General features: G+C 42.7%; 5 non-coding genes across 5 annotated transcripts; all 5 read left to right on the plus strand.

Moving 5' to 3' along the window:
- The first annotated feature begins 1,024 nt into the window (after positions 1-1,024).
- On the plus strand, positions 1,025-1,106 carry trnas-gcu (transfer RNA serine (anticodon GCU)). Its single transcript has one exon. It is a non-coding gene; the product is annotated as a tRNA-Ser (tRNA).
- Positions 1,107-4,856: 3,750 nt separating this feature from the next.
- On the plus strand, positions 4,857-4,938 carry trnan-guu (transfer RNA asparagine (anticodon GUU)). Its single transcript has one exon. It is a non-coding gene; the product is annotated as a tRNA-Asn (tRNA).
- Positions 4,939-7,925: 2,987 nt separating this feature from the next.
- trnan-guu (transfer RNA asparagine (anticodon GUU)) lies at positions 7,926-8,007 on the plus strand. Its single transcript has one exon. It is a non-coding gene; the product is annotated as a tRNA-Asn (tRNA).
- A 686-nt stretch (positions 8,008-8,693) lies between these two features.
- Positions 8,694-8,775, plus strand: trnan-guu (transfer RNA asparagine (anticodon GUU)). The gene has a single exon. It is a non-coding gene; the product is annotated as a tRNA-Asn (tRNA).
- A 6,011-nt stretch (positions 8,776-14,786) lies between these two features.
- Positions 14,787-14,868, plus strand: trnan-guu (transfer RNA asparagine (anticodon GUU)). The gene has a single exon. It is a non-coding gene; the product is annotated as a tRNA-Asn (tRNA).
- The last annotated feature ends 1,042 nt before the right edge of the window (positions 14,869-15,910 follow it).

The following is a 15,910-nucleotide window of genomic DNA, read 5'->3' on the forward strand; positions in this document are numbered from 1 at the left end:
GCACCCCTCATTTCCAATGAAATTCTTCTGCTCACACAGCCTTCGTTCTATCAAAAAAGAAATCCAGCTAACGATTCAATTATTTATTTATTTCAAACAAATCAAATTCAATGAGTTTGAAATAAAATTTAAATGTACTTATTTTCGTAAAATGTCAAATATATATATGTTTCAGTGTGGGCTGGTTTTACGCCCCTCCCTCCTTCCTGCCAGTCGATTTCCTGTGGCTTCAATAACCGTCTCTGGCCCGCGGGGTCCTGAGCCCCACTGCACATTTGCCTTCAGGGATGATAGAAATCTCACTTTATTCTTTTAAAATGGAACTGCTGTCCGTCAAGGCTCATTCTACAACTGGGTAAAAGGGATGTCCTTGCAGTCCCGGATCATTCTGTGTCTGTTTAAATGGGCTGGTTGTCAGTTCCGGTTCATAATTTTTCTCTTTTTCTCATAAACCCGGGACATCCTGTATAGTTTGAGAAGGAGTATGATTTCAGCTGCAATGACCGAATTGTTAAACTATAGTGTTCCAATTTACATTGGGCTTGCCAGCGCCGGTGCACACCCAGATCGCAGTGCTTCTGTTCATTCACTCGAAATATGCTCATCTTTTACAAAATCCACTCCTTGATATTGCAGTTGCCCCGAATTTGCTCGCAATATACAGAACAACACAAGCGCCGGTGCTGGTAGAGGCTGTGTGGCCTAATGGATAAGGCGTCTGACTTCGATTGCAACAGCAAATTTATCAGAAGATTGCGGGTTCGAGTCTTTCCGCGGTCAATTTAGCTCGCTGCGTGAAATTTTATATTCTTTGTTGTGATTCTGCCGAGAAACCAACCATCTCTTCCAGTCACTCACCTGAAGTAATGGAAGGCTGTTTGCTGAAAGAATCTCATGGCAAGTTTTCATCATTGTCGATCTGCATGCACGGGCAGAGCAAGATGTGAAGTGGACTTTCTTGCACATTATTTCTGTTTGGATACAAAAAGCAGGAGATTGAATGGCTGACGATTGTTAAAGCAGTGACGAGGTGGCCGAGGGTTTAAGGCGATGGATTGCTAATCTATTGTGATTTGCACGCATGGGTTCGAATCCCATTCTCGTCGTCGTTGGATTACAACTTGACCAAGTTTTGACATTCATATTTAACGTCATCGCCAAATTTCCCTTTCACTTCGAGCGATGCTGCACTTTTCTCATGTCATGTCTCAAATTAATAATATATTCGTCAAAAGGAGAACAGTTGCAGGACAATGGCGAGGGGGACTAATTGCATAGGTCCCTGAGGGACGATGGGCCTAATATCTTTTCTCACGACCGTGAGAATCTGAGAGCTGCGCTTTTCACTGTCGGCGGCTCGTTGGTCAAAGGATATGATTCTCGCTTAGGAATGATCACATTTGAAATGCGAGAGGTCTCGGGCCAAATCCCTGACGAGCCCCGCCATGTTTTACTCAAAGTTCCGGTTCTCACAGCCACTCGACATGTGAGAAAACAGACATATTTCACGTTAAAACGTGTGATTTTGCGCCGATGTTCCCTTAGCATCCAAATCCCAGAGCAAAGTGAAACCCGCCAAACTGAGTAAAGTTAAAATATCTCAGATGTACTCGGCTCTTTGACTCGTTGCATCACCTAAACCCTTGTTCGGTTCCGTCCAATACTTGATCAGTATATCTTGCTGTCTGTACGCATAAGCTCACCTCAATTGGGATAAGCATACATTCAGTGTCAATCTCCACCCCTGCCCTGAACATGAGTGCGTCCTGTTTCTCAAGAGCTGAAAAGATGAGAGAAGCTGCCTTTTGAATTCGACCCTTGGCTGCCGAATTCAAAGCGGACAGGAAATCAATCCGGGCTGGCAAAGCTGCCTGGTCTGATTAAAAGGCGGTGACACCTTATATTATAGGCATGTACTCGACTTCTGACCTCAACATTCGGTTCAACGTATCGGATGATAAGTACCGCTCCCATTGTCTGGTAATGATTCTGCTGTTCCCACTAACACCTCCTCTGGACCATCCTTTGTTACGTTATTGCCCGATTACCACCCACTTTGTCTTTCTCCATTGTGCCATGTATTATTTAATCACTCCTGCGTTCCACTGTATCACAGACGTTCCCATTTGACCTTTCTCGCTGCGTATTTTTTCCAGGCGCTATTTTTGTTGAAAAAATCTGTAATCTTTAACTTTTTCCTAAAATATCGGAATGATCATCCGCGAGAACGTGAAACCGGAATCTTCCTCCACAGAATCTGCACGACCTGCCGAATTTTACATATTTATCTGTTTTTATTCATTCTATTTCCGTGTCCCTTTTAAGGGGATGTGCTGTCTGTCCGAGATCATTCTCTGTCTCTTTAAAATGTTGTGCTATCAGACTCGCTTCTTTCTGTGTCTGTTTAAAAGTGATGTGCTGTCTGACCCGGAGTTCACATTCCAAATTTCAAAAACTGCCTTTGGAGGGTGCAGGAATTTTGGTTTGTTTGTGTGTTTGTGTAAGCCAGTGTGTGTGCAAACGTGCTGTGTGATCTTACTGTCGTGTGAGAAAAATTCATTACATGCAACTTGAAACCGTACTGATTTGATTGAACACTTTTTCGTGGACTCTCTGACGGTAGAAGAATCTGCTGTGGGATTTTGCTATTCCACATCTGAAAGAAGGGAAAATATACAAGTTTGAAATATAGCGATTTTATGCATGGCTTGTGTGTGGGCTGTGTGATATGATGACATTCTCCATCCTTATTTTCAAATTCAAATCAAATCAAACCAAGACAAGACATGACTGATTGACTGACTTTGTTTACACATGTATATATATACATGTGTATATTGATATATAATCCTAAATTTTTACTTCCAAAATAAATATGCTTTTTCTGTTCTGCCTGCGCTGGGCTCTATTACATTTGACCTCTTTCACAGCACAAGCAACTGCTGTCAGATCCAACAGAAAGACACACGCGATTTTAAAATATCGTCCTTGTAGCCCACATCTTCCCTCATGGCTTGTCTTCCACCATGGGCTTACTGTGTTTGGGTATTAATTGACTGCATCCCTCATTTCCAATGGAATTATTCTAGTCACACAGCCTTCGTTCAATCAACAAATACATATATTATGAATCAATTATTTATTTATTTAAAACAATTCAAATTCAATTTTTTAAATACAATTTAAATGCATTTATTTTCTTAAAATATTATATATTTATATATTTCAGACTGGGCTGGTTTTACGTCCCTTCCTCCTTCCTGCCTGTCTATCACCTGTGGCTTCAATAACATTCTCTGCCCCGCGTGATCCTGATTCACACTGCACAATTGCCTTCAGGGATGATCGAAATCTCCCTTTATTCTTTTAAAAGGGAACTGCTGTCAGTCAAGGGTTATTCTGCATCTGGGTAAAAGGGATGTCCTTGCAGTCCCGGATGATTCTGTGTCTGTTTAAATGGGCTGATTGTCAGTTCCGGTTCATAATCTTTCCCTTGAAAACGGATTTTCTCATAAACCCTGGTCATCCTGTATTGTTTGAGAAGGAGTATGATTTCAGCTGCAATGACCGAATTGCTAAACTGTGTGTCTCAATTTACATTTGGCTTGCCTGCGCCGGTGCGCACCCAGATCGCAGTGCATCTGTTCATTCACTCGAAATATGCTCATCTTTTCCTAAATCCACTCCTTGATATTGCAGTTGCACCGAATTTGCTCGCAATATACAGAACAACACAAGCGCCGGTGCTGGTAGCGACTGTGTGGCCTAATGGATAAGGCGTCTGACTTCGATTACAACCGCAAATTTATCAGAAGTTTGCAGGTTCGAGTCCTGTCCCGGTCAACTTAGCTCGCTACGTGAAATTTTTTATTCTTTGTTGTGATTCTGCCGAGAAACCAACCATCTCTTCCAGTCACTCACCTGAAGCAATGGAAGGCTGTTTGCTTGAAGAATCTCATGGCAAGTTTTCATCATTGTCGATCTGCATGCACGGGCACAGCAAGCTCTGAAGTGGTCTTTCTTGCACATTATTTCTGATTGGATACAAAAAGCAGGAGATTGAATGGCTGACGATGTGTTAAAACAGAGACGAGGTGGTCGAGAGGTTAAGGCGATGGACTGTTAATCCATTGTGCTCTGCACGCTAGGGTTCGAATCCCATTCTCGCCGTCGTTTGCTTACAGCTTGACCACGTTTTGACATTCACATTTAACCTCATCGCCAAATTCCCCTTTTACTTACAGGGATGCTGCACTTTCCTCATGTCATGTCTCAGATTAATAATATATTTGTCAAAAGGAGAACAGTTGCAGAACTATGGCGAGGGGGACTAATTAGAATGCTCCCTGATGGACAGCAAAAGCACGATGGGCCGAATATCTTTTCTCACTACCGTCAGAATCTGAGAGCTTCGCTTTCACTATCGGCGGCTCGTTGGTCCACGGTTATGATTCTCGCTTCGGAATGATCACATTTGAAATGCGAGAGGTCACGGGCCAAATCCCGGACGAGCCCCGTCATGTTTTACTCAAATTTCCGCTTCTAACCGCGCTCGACATGTGAGAAAACAGACATATTTCACGTTAAAACTTGTGATTTTACGCCGCGGTCAACTTAGCTCGCTATGTCAAATTTTATATTCTTTGTTGTGATTCTGCCGAGAAACCAATCATCACTTCCACTGACTCACCTGAAGGAAAGGAAGGCTGTTTGCTTAAAGAATCTCATGGCAAGTTTTCATCATTGTCGATCTGCATGCACGGGCAGAGCAAGCTGTGAAGTGGACTTTCTTGCACATTATTTATGTTTGGATACAAAAATCAGGAGATTGAATGGCTGACGAGTGTTAAAGCAGAAACGAGGTGGCCGAGGTTTTAAGGCGGTGGATTGTTAATCTATTGTGCTCTGCACGCATGGGTTCGAATCCCATCCTCGTCGTCGTTGGCTGAGAGCTTGACCACGTTTTGACATTCACATTTAACCTCATCGCCAAATTCCACTTTGATTTGCAGGGATGCTGCACTTTCCTCATGTCATGTCTGAAATTAATAATATATTCGTCAAAAGGAGAACAGTTGCAGAACAATGGCGAGGGGGACTAATTAGATAGGTATCTGAGAGACAGCACATGCACGATGGGCCATAATATCATTTCTCACCACCGTCAGAATCTGAGAGCTGCGCTTTTCACTGTCGGCGGCTCGTTGTTCCACGGTTATGATTCTCGCTTCGGAATGATCACATTTGAAATGCGAGAGTTCACGGGCCAAATCTCGGACGAGCCCCGTCATGTTTTACTCAAATTTCCGCTTCTAACAGCCGCTCGACATGTAAGAAAACACACATATTTCACGTTAAAACGTGTGATTTTACGCCGATGTTCCATGAGCTTCCAAATCCCAGAGCAATGTGAAAACGGCCAAACTGAGTAAAGTTAAAATATCTCAGAGGTACTCGGCTCTGTGACTCGTTGGGTATCCGAAACCCTTGTTAGGTTCCGGCCAACACTTGATCAGTACATCTTCCTGTCTGAACGCATAAGTTCACCTCAATTGGGATAAGTATACATTCAGCTTCAATCTCCACCTCTGCCCTGAATATGAGTGCGTCCTGTTTCTCTCGAGCTGAAAAGATTAGAGACGCTGCCTTTTGAATTCGTCCCTTGGCTGCCGAATTCAAAGCGGACAGGAAATCAATCCGGGCTGGCAAAGCTGCCTGGTCTGATTAAAAGGCGGTGACACCCTATATTGTAGGCATGTTCTCGCCTTCTGACCTCAACATTATGTTCAACGTAACGGCTGATAAGCACCGCTCCCATTGTCTGGTAATGGTTCTGCTGTTCCCACGAACACCTCCTCTGGAAAATCCTTTGTTACGTTATTGCCCGATTACCACCCACTTTGCCTTTCTCCATTGTGCCATTTATTATTTAATCACTCCCGCGTTCCACTGTATCACAGACGTTCCCATTTGACCGTTCTCGCTGCGTATTTTTTCCAGGCGCTAATTTTGTTGAAAACATCTGTAATCTTTAACTTTTTCCTAAAATATCGGAATGATTATCCGACTTTACGTGAAAACGGATTCTTCCTCCACAATATCTGCACGACCTGCCGAGTTTTACATATTTATCTCTTTTTATTCATTCTATTTCCGTGTCTCTTTTAAGGGGATGTGCTGTCTGTCCGAGATCATTCTCTGTCTCTTTAAAATGGTGTGCTATCAGACCCTCATCAGTCTGTGTCTGTTAAAAAGGGATGTGCTGTTTGTCCCGGATTTCCAATTTCAAATTTAAAAACCTGCCTTTGGAGGTTAAGGAATTTTAGTTTGTTTGTCTGTTTGTGTAAGCTAGAGTGTGTGCAAACGTGCTGTGCGATCTTACTGTCATGTGAGAAAAATTCATTACATGCAACTTGAAACCGTACTGATTTGATTGAACAATCCTTCGTGGACTCTCTGACGGTAGAAGAATCTGCTGTGGGACTTTGCTATTCCACATCTCAAAGAAGGGAAAATACACAAGTAAGAAATCTAGCGATTTTAGGCAGGGCTTGCGTGTGGGCTTTGTGACATGATGACATCCTCCATCCTTATTTTCAAATTCAAATCAAATTAAACCAAGACAAGACATGACTGACTTTGTTTATACATGTATATATATATGTGTGTGTATTTATATATAATCCCAAATTTTTAACTTCCAAAATAAATATGCTGTTTCTGTTCTGCCTGCGCTGGGCTCTATTACATTTGACCTCTTTCACAGCACAAGCAGCTGCTGTCAGATCCAGCAGAAAGACACACGCGACTTTAAATGATCGCCCTTGCAGCCCACATCTTCCCCCATGGCTTGTCTTCCACCATGGGCTTACTGTGTTTGGGTATTTATTGACTGCACCCCTCATTTCCAATGGAATTATTCTCGTCACACAGCCTTCGTTCAATCAAAAAATACATAGATTATGAATTAATTATTTATTTATTTAAAACAACTCAAATTCAATTTTTTTTAAATACAATTTAAACGCATTTATTTTGTTAAAATATTATATATTTATATATTTCAGACTGGGCTGGTTTTACGTCCCTTCCTCCTTCCTGCCTGTCTATCACCTGTGGCTTCAATAACATTCTCTGCCCCGCGTGGTCCTGATTCACACTAACAATTGCCTTCAGGGATGATCGAAATCTCACTTTATTCTTTTAAAAGGGAACTGCTGTCAGTCAAGGGTTATTCTGCATCTGGGTAAAAAGGATGTCCTTGCAGTCCCGGATCATTCTGTGTCTGTTTAAATGGGCTGGTTGTCAGTTCCGGTTCATAATCTTTCCCTTTAAAACGGATTTTCTCATAAACCCTGGTTATCCTGTATTGTTTGAGAAGGAGTATGATTTCAGCTGCAATGACCGAATTGCTAAACTGTGTGTCCCAATTTACATTGGGCTTGCCTGCGCCGGTGCGCACCCAGATCGCAGTGCATCTGTTCATTCACTCGAAATATGCTCATCTTTTCCTAAATCCACTCCTTGATATTGCAGTTGCACCGAATTTGCTCGCAATATACAGAACAACACAAGCACCGGTGCTGGTAGAGACTGTGTGGCCTAATGGATAAGGCGTCTGACTTCGATTACAACCGCAAATTTATCAGAAGTTTGCAGGTTCGAGTCCTGTCCCGGTCAACTTAGCTCGCTACGTGAAATTTTTTATTCTTTGTTGTGATTCTGCCGAGAAACCAACCATCTCTTCCAGTCACTCACCTGAAGCAATGGAAGGCTGTTTGCTTGAAGAATCTCATGGCAAGTTTTCATCATTGTCGATCTGCATGCACGGGCATCGCAAGCTCTGAAGTGGACTTTCTTGCACATTATTTCTGATTGGATACAAAAAGCAGGAGATTGAATGGCTGATGATGTGTTAAAACAGGGACGAGGTGGTCGAGAGGTTAAGGCGATGGACTGTTAATCCATTGTGCTCTGCACGCTAGGGTTCGAATCCCATTCTCGTCGTCGTTTGCTTACAGCTTGACCACGTTTTGACATTCACATTTAACCTCATCGCCAAATTCCCCTTTTACTTACAGGGATGCTGCACTTTCCTCATGTCATGTCTCAAATTAATATATATATTCGTCAAAAGGAGAACAGTTGCAGAACTATGGCGAGGGGGACTAATTAGAATGGTCCCTGATGGACAGCAAAAGCACGATGGGCCGAATATCTTTTCTCACTACCGTCAGAATCTGAGAGCTTTGCTTTTCACTATCGGCGGCTCGTTGGTCCACGGTTATGATTCTCGCTTCGGAATGATCACATTTGAAATGCGAGAGGTCATGGGCCAAATCCCGGACGAGCCCCGTCATGTTTTACTCAAATTTGCGCTTCTAACCGCGCTCGACATGTGAGAAAACAGACATATTTCACGTTAAAACTTGTGATTTTACGCCGCGGTCAACTTAGCTCGCTATGTGAAATTATATTCTTTGTTGTGATTCTGCCGAGAAACCAATCATCTCTTCCACTGACTCACCTGAAGGAAAGGAAGGCTGTTTGCTTAAAGAATCTCATGGCAAGTTTTCATCATTGTCGATCTGCATGCACGGGCAGAGCAAGCTGTGAAGTGGACTTTCTTGCACATTATTTCTGTTTGGATACAAAAATCTGGAGATTGAATGGCTGACGAGTGTTAAAGCAGAAATGAGGTGGCCGAGGGTTTAAGGCGATGGATTGTTAATCTATTGTGCTCTGCACGCATGGGTTCGAATCCCATCCTCGTCGTCGTTGGCTTAGAGCTTGACCACGTTTTGACATTCACATTTAACCTCATCGCCAAATTCCACTTTGACTTGCAGGGATGCTGTACTTTCCTCATGTCATGTCTGAAATTAATAATATATTCGTCAAAAGGAGAACAGTTGCAGAACAATGGCGAGGGGGACTAATTAGATAGGTATCTGAGAGACAGCACATGCACGATGTGCCATAATATCTTTTCTCACCACCGTCAGAATCTGAGAGCTGCGCTTTTCACTGTCGGCGGCTCGTTGTTCCACGGTTATGATTCTCGCTTCGGAATGATCACATTTGAAATGCGAGAGTTCACGGGCCAAATCCCGGACGAGCCCCGGCATGTTTTACTCAAATTTCCGCTTCTAACAGCCGCTCGACATGTAAGAAAACACACATATTTCACGTTAAAACGTGTGATTTAACGCCGATGTTCCATGAGCTTCCAAATCCCAGAGCAATGTGAAACTGGCCAAACTGAGTAAAGTTAAAATATCTCAGAGGTACTCGGCTCTGTGACTCGTTGGGTACCCGAAACCCTTGTTAGGTTCCGGCCAACACTTGATCAGTACATCTTCCTGTCTGAACGCATAAGTTCACCTCAATTGGGATAAGTATACATTCAGCTTCAATCTCCACCTCTGCCCTGAATATGAGTGTGTCCTGTTTCTCTCGAGCTGAAAAGATGAGAGACGCTGCCTTTTGAATTCGTCCCTTGGCTGCCGAATTCAAAGCGGACAGGAAATCAATCCGGGCTGGCAAAGCTGCCTGGTCTGATTAAAAGGCGGTGACAGCCTATATTGTAGGCATGTTCTCGCCTTCTGACCTCAACATTATGTTCAACGTAACGGCTGATAAGCACCGCTCCCATTGTCTGGTAATGGTTCTGCTGTTCCCACTAACACCTCCTCTGGACCATCCTTTGTTACGTTATTGCCCGATTACCACCCACTTTGCCTTTCTCCATTGTGCCATTTATTATTTAATCACTCCCGCGTTTTACTGTATCACAGACGTTCCCATTTGACCGTTCTCGCTGCGTATTTTTTCCAGGCGCTATTTTTGTTGAAAACATCTGTAATCTTTAACTTTTTCCTGAAATATCGGAATGATTATCCGACTTTACGTGAAAACGGATTCTTCCTCCACAATATCTGCACGACCTGCCGAGTTTTATATTTTTATCTGTTTTTATTCATTCTATTTCCGTGTCTCTTTTAAGGGGATGTGCTGTCTGTCCGAGATCATTCTCTGTCTCTTTAAAATGGTGTGCTATCAGACCCTCATCAGTCTGTGTCTGTTAAAAAGGGATGTGCTGTCTGTCCCGGATTTCCAATTTCAAATTTAAAAACCTGCCTTTGGAGGTTAAGGAATTTTGGTTTGTTTGTCTGTTTGTGTAAGCCAGTGTGTGTGCAAACGTGCTGTGCGATCTTACTGTCATTTGAGAAAAATGCATTACATGCGACTTGAAACCGTACTGATTTGATTGAACACTTTTTCGTGGACTCTCTGACGGTAGAAGAATCTGCTGTGGGATTTTGCTATTCCACATCTGAAAGAAGGGAAAATATACAAGTTTGAAATATAGCGATTTTAGGCATGGCTTGCGTGTGGGCTGTGTGATATGATGACATCCTCCATCATTATTTTCAAATTCAAATCAAATCACACCAAGACAAGACATGACTAATTGACTGACCTTGTTTACACATTTATATATATACATGTGTATATTGATATATAATCCTAAATTTTTAGCTTCCAAAATATTATGCTTTTTTTTTACTGCCTGCGCTGGGCTCTATTACATTTGACCTCTTTCACAGCACAAGCAACTGCTGTCAGATCCAACAGAAATACACACGCGACTTTAAAAGATCGCCCTTGTAGCCCACATCTTCCCTCATGGCTTGTCTTCCACCATGGGCTTACTGTGTTTGGGTATTAATTGACTGCACCCCTCATTTCCAATGGAATTATTCTAGTCACACAGCCTTCGTTCAATCAAAAAATACATAGATTATGAATCAATTATTTATTTATTTAAAACAACTCAAATTCAATTTTTTTAAAAAACAATTTAAATGCATTTATTTTCTTAAAATGTAAATATTTATATATTTCAGACTGGGCTGGTTTTACGTCCCTCCCTCCTTCCTGCCTGTTTATCACCTGTGGCTTCAATAACAGTCTCTGCCCCGCGTGGTCCTGAGCCCCACTGCACAATTGCCTTCAGGGATTATCGAAATCTCACATTATTCTTTTAAAAGGGAACTGCTGTCAGTCAAGGGTTATTCTGCATCTGGGTAAAAGGGATGTCCTTGCAGTCCCGGATCATTCTGTGTCTGTTTAAATGGGCTGGTTGTCAGTTCCGGTTCATAATCTTTCCCTTTAAAACGGATTTTCTCATAAACCCGGGTCATCCTGTATTGTTTGAGAATGGGTATAATTTCAGCTGCAATGACCGAATTGTTAAACTGTTTGTTCCAATTTACATTGGGCTTGCCTGCGCCGGTGCGCACCCAGATCGCAGTGCATCTGTACATTCACTCGAAATATGCTCCTCTTTACGTAAATTCACTCCTTGATATTGCTGTTGCCCTGAATTTGCTCGCAATATACACAACAACACACGAGTTGGTGCTGGCAGAGGCCGTGTGGCCTAATGGATAAGGCGTCTGACTTCGATTATAAACGCAAATTTATCAGAAAATTGCAGGTTCGAGCTCGCTACGTGAAATTTTATCTTCTTTGTTGTGATTCTGCCGCGAAACCAACCATCTCTTCCAGTCACTCACCTGAAGTAATGGAAGGCTGTTTGCTTCAAGAATCTCATGGCAAATTTTCATCATTGTCGATCTGCATGCACGGGCAGAGCAAGCTGTGAAGTGGACTTTCTTGCACATTATTTCTGATTGGATACAAAAAGCAGGAGATTGAATTTCTGACGATGCGTTAAAGCAGAGATGAATGGGCCGAGTGGTTAAGGCGATGGACTGCTAATCCATTGTGCTCTGCACGCATGGGTTCGAATGCCATCCTCGTCGTCGTTGGCTTACAGCTTGACCACGTTTTGACATTCACATTTAACCTCATCGCGAAATTCCCCTTTTACTTACAGGGATGCTGTACTTTCCTCATGTCATGTCTCAAATTAATAATATATTCGTCAAAAGGAGAACAGTTGCAGAACAATGGCGAGGGGCACGAATTAGATAGGTAGCTGAGAGACAGCACATGCACGATGGGCCATAATATCATTTCTCACCACCGTCAGAATCTGAGTGCTGCGCTTTTCACTGTCGGCGGCTCGTTGTTCCACCGTTATGATTCTCGCTTCGGAATGATCACATTTGAAATGCGAGAGGTCACGGGCCAAATCCCGGACGAGCCCCGTCATGTTTTACTCAAATTTCCGCTTCTAACGGCCGCTCGACATGTAAGAAAACAGACGTATTTCACGTTAAAACGTGTGATTTTACGCCGATGTTCCATGAGCTTCCAAATCCCAGAGCAATGTGAAACCGGCCAAACTGAGTAAAGTTAAAATATCTCAGAGGTACTCGGCTTAGTGACTCGTTGGGTAACCTAAACCCTTGTTAGGTTCCGGCAAACACTTGATCAGTACATCTTCCTGTCTGAACGCATATGTTCACCTCAATTGGGATAAGCATACATTCAGCGTCAATCTCCACCTCTGCCCTGAATATGAGTGCGTCCTGTTTCTCTCGAGCTGAAAAGATGAGAGACGCTGCCTTTTGAATTCGTCCCTTGGCTGCCGAATTTAAAGCGGACAGGAAATCAATCCGGGCTGGCAAAGCTGCCTGGTCTGTTTAAAAGGCGGTGACACCCTATATTGTAGGCATGTTCTCGTCTTCTGACCTCAACATTATGTTCAACGTATCGGATGATAAGCACCGCTCCCATTGTCTGGTAATGGTTCTGCTGTTCCCACTAACACCTCCTCTGGACCATCCTTTGTTACGTTATTGCCCGATTACCACCCACTTTGCTTTTCTCCATTGTGCCATTTATTATTTAATCACTCCCGCATTCCACTGTATCACAGACGTTCCCATTTGACCTTTCTCGCTGCGTATTTTTTCCAGGCGCTATTTTTGTTGAAAACATCTGTAATCTTTAACTTTTTCCTAAAATATCGGAATGATTATCCGACTTTACGTGAAAACGGATTCTGCCTCCACAATATCTGCACGACCTGCCGAGTTTTACATATTTATCTGTTTTTATTCATTCTATTTCCGTGTCCCTTTTAAGGGGATGTGCTGTCTGTCCTGGATCATTCTCTGTCTGTTTAAAATGGTGTGCTATCAGACCCTCATCAGTCTGTGTCTGTTTAAAAGGGATGTGCTGTCTGTCCCGGATTTCCATTTCAAATTTAAAAACCTGCCATTGGAGGTTAAGGAATTTTAGTTTGTTTGTCTGTTTGTCTAAGCAAAAGTGTGTGCAAACGTGCTGTGCGATCTTACTGTCATGTGAGAAAAATGCATTACATGCAACTTGAAACCGTACTGATTTGATAGAACACTCCTTCGTGGACTCTCTGACGGTAGAAGAATCTGCTGTGGGATTTTGCTATTCCACATCTGAAAGAAGGGAAAATACACAAGTTAGAAATATAGCGATTTTAGGCAGGGCTTGCGTGTCGGCTGTGTGACATGATGACATCCTCCATCCTTATTTTCAAATTCAAATCAAATTAAACCAAGACAAGACATGACTGACTTTGTTTATATATGTATATATATATGTGTGTATTTATATATAATCCCAAATTTTTAACTTCCAAAATAAATATGCTGTTTCTGTTCTGCCTGCGCTGGGCTCTATTACATTTGACCTCTTTCCCAGCACAAGCAGCTGCTGTCAGATCCAGCAGAAACACACACGCGACTTTAAAAGATCGCCCTTGCAGCCCACTTATTCCCCCATGGCTTGTCTTCCACCATGGGCTTACTGTGTTTGGGTATTTATTGACTGCACCCCTCATTTCCAATGGAATTATTCTCGTCACACAGCCTTCGTTCAATCAAAAAATACATAGATTATGAATCAATTATTTATTTATTTAAAACAACTCAAATTCAATTTTTTTTAAATACAATTTAAATGCATTTAGTTTCTTAAAATATTAAATATTTATATATTTCAGACTGGGCTGGTTTTACGTCCCTCCCTCCTTCCTGCCTGTCTATCACCTGTGGCTTCAATAACATTCTCTGCCCCGCGTGGTCCTGAGCCCCATTGCACAATTGCCTTCAGGGATGATCGAAATCTCACTTTATTCTTTTAAAAGGGAACTGCTGTCAGTCAAGGGTTATTCTGCATCTGGGTAAAAGGGATGTCCTTGCAGTCCCGGACCATTCTGTGTCTGTTTAAATGGGCTGGTTGTCAGTTCCGGTTCATAAAACGGATTTTCTCATAAACCCGGGTCATCCTGTATTGTTTGAGAAGGAGTATGATTTCAGCTGAAATGACCGAATTGTTAAACTGTGTGTCCCAATTTATATTGGGCTTGCCTGCGCCGGTGCGCACCCAGATCGCAGTGCATCTATTCATTCACTCGAAATATGCTCATCTTTTCCTAAATCCACTCCTTGATAATGCAGTTGCACGGAATTTGCTCGCAATATACAGAACAACACAAGAGCCGGTGCTGGTAGAGGCTGTGTGGCCTAATGGATAAGGCGTCTGACTTCGATTACAACCGCAAATTTATCAGAAGTTTGCACGTCAACTTAGCTCGCTACGTGAAATTTTATATTCTTTGTTGTGATTCTGCCGAGAAACCAACCATCTCTTCCAGTCACTCACCTGAAGTAATGGAAGGCTGTTTGCTTAAAGAATCTCATGGCAAGTTTTCATCATTGTCGATCTGCATGCACGGGCAGAGCAAGCTCTGAAGTGGACTTTCTTGCACATTATTTCTGATTGGATACAAAAAGCAGGAGATTGAACGGCTGACGATGTGTTAAAACAGCGACGAGGTGGCCGAGAGGTTAAGGCGATGGACTGTTAATCCATTGTGCTCTGCACGCTAGGGTCCGAATCCCATTCTCGTCGTCGTTGGCTTACAGCTTGACCACGTTTTGACATTCACATTCTACCTCATCGCCAAATTCCCCTTTTACTTACAGGGATGCTGTACTTTCCTCATGTCATGTCTCAAATTAATAATATATTCGTCAAAAGGAGAACAGTTGCAGAACTATGGCGAGGGGGACTAATTAGAATGCTCCCTGATGGACAGCAAAAGCACGATGGGCCGAATATCTTTTCTCACTACCGTCAGAATCTGAGAGCTTCGCTTTTCACTATCGGCGGCTCGTTGGTCCACGGTTATGATTCTCGCTTCGGAATGATCACATTTGAATGGCGAGAGGTCACGGGCCAAATCCCGGACGAGCCCCGTCATGTTTTACGCAAATTTACGCTTCTAACAGCGCTCGACATGTGAGAAAACAGACATATTTCACGTTAAAACTTGTGATTTTATGCCGCGGTCAACTTAGTTCGCTACGTGAAATTTTATATTCTTTGTTGTGATTCTGCCGAGAAACCAATCATCTCTTCCACTCACTCACCTGAAGGAAAGGAAGGCTGTTTGCTTAATGAATCTCATGGCAAGTTTTCATCATTGTCGATCTGCATGCACGGGCAGAGCAAGCTGTGAAGTGGACTTCCTGGCACATTATTTCTGTTTGGATACAAAAAGCAGGAGATTGAATGGCTGACGATTGTTAAAGCAGAGACGAGGTGGCCGAGAGATTAAGGCGATGGACTGCTAATCTATTGTGCTTTGCACGCATGGGTACGATTTCTCTTCGTCGTTGTCTTACAGCTTTGACCTAGCTGGTCGGTTTGTCATTCACATTTAACCTCATCACCAAATTCCCCTTTTACATGCAAGGATGCTGTACTTTGCTCATATCATGTCTCAAATTAATAATATATTCGTCAAAAGGATAACATATGTAGGACTGTAGAGAGGGGGACTAATTAGATAGTTCTCTGAGGGACAGCACAAGCACGATGGGCCTAATATCTTTTCTCACTACCGTCAGAATCTTAGAGCTACACTTTTTACTGTCGGCGGCTCTTTGGT

Source organism: Pristiophorus japonicus, unplaced genomic scaffold (genome assembly GCF_044704955.1).
Source record: "Pristiophorus japonicus isolate sPriJap1 unplaced genomic scaffold, sPriJap1.hap1 HAP1_SCAFFOLD_42, whole genome shotgun sequence".
Classification (NCBI taxonomy): Eukaryota; Metazoa; Chordata; class Chondrichthyes; family Pristiophoridae; genus Pristiophorus; species Pristiophorus japonicus.